The sequence below is a fragment of the Nicotiana attenuata genome, unplaced genomic scaffold (genome assembly GCF_001879085.1).
Source record: "Nicotiana attenuata strain UT unplaced genomic scaffold, NIATTr2, whole genome shotgun sequence".
NCBI classification, from domain to species: domain Eukaryota; kingdom Viridiplantae; phylum Streptophyta; class Magnoliopsida; order Solanales; family Solanaceae; genus Nicotiana; species Nicotiana attenuata.
In genome coordinates this window covers 17705-19115 of record NW_017671459.1, presented here as the reverse complement: position 1 = coordinate 19115, position 1411 = coordinate 17705, and positions in this window count along the sequence as shown.

Below are 1411 nucleotides of genomic sequence, written 5' to 3'. Positions count from 1 at the left end.
AAGACTTCAACTTGAAGACCAACGAACTTGAAGACTTCAACTTTGAGACTTGGAGGGCCTAAATATTTCAACTTGAAGATCAGCGGATTTGAAGACTTCAACTTGAAGACCGACGGGGTTGAAGATTTCAACTTGGGGACTTCAACTTGAATACACTTGAAGACTTCAACTTGGAGGCTTCGAGGGCTTAAATATTTCAGCTTCTCTTTTGCTTTACATTGTTCGACTTTTATCTTAGTCGCATAATTTTCAGCTTTACGTGCTTGTAACAAATGATTCATATCTTGTCGTGGGAGAGTCCAAATAATGAACCGTTTGATGACTTCAATATCTAAAATATATCCAATACTCAGAATCAAAAACCTTCAGAATCGCGCCGGATAATATTTTGAAACCAACTTTCGATTTCACCATGTTGAAAATTTCAGATTTGCACAGTCTCACCAAAAAATTCATATCTCGGTGTAGAAATATCGAAATTGCAAACCATTTGATTTCAAGAAAACTAGACTTCAAGATGTAGAATGTATCCGAAATTCTCAATCAAACAACTTCAGAATCGTCCCAGATAATATTTTGAAATCAACTTTATATTGCACCACGCTATCAATTCCAGATTTGCGCAGTCTCACCAAAAAATTCATATCTCGGTGTAGAAATATCGAAATTACAAACCGTTTGATTTCAAGAAAACTAGACTTCAAGACCTAGAACATATCCAAAATTCTCAATCAAAAAACTTCTGAATCATCCCAGATAATATTTTGAAATCAACTTTACATTGCACCATGCTATCAATTCCAGATTTGCGCAGTCTCGCCAAAAGATTCATATCTTGGTGTAGGAATGTCGAAATTAGGAACCGTTTAATTTATTGAAAACTAGACTTCNTATATATATATATATATATATATATATATATATATATATATATATTTTAAAAGAGTTCTTCATTCAAAGTTGAATGTGAATTTTTAGTTTTTTAAAATAAGTTCTTGATTCAAGGTTGAATATGGATGTATAATTAATTAAGGTTTGGTTTGCTGAAAAGACATCATTTTCCTTTTTAAATTTCTATTGGTGCAGGGATTGTCTTTGATTAGTTGGGAAGAATATGTTAGAAGAGGAAATGACTTTTAGTATATTGAAACTGTAAACCTAGTTACTGTAAGATAATATGGTAATCATAAGTCTTTTTTTGCTTAAAAGCTTTATGTTATCAGTTTGCTCATCCTAGAAAAGCAGTAAACAGTAAAATCTTAGCGTGCTTAATTGGGAATTACAAACCATACTTTTGGAATGAAATTTGAAATATAATACATCTAATGTTTTGGAATTGGAAGGAAAGGTGAAAATTAAAAGAGAATAAAGCAGCTTCAAGTATTTGAATTGTGATATCTTGATTCAACCT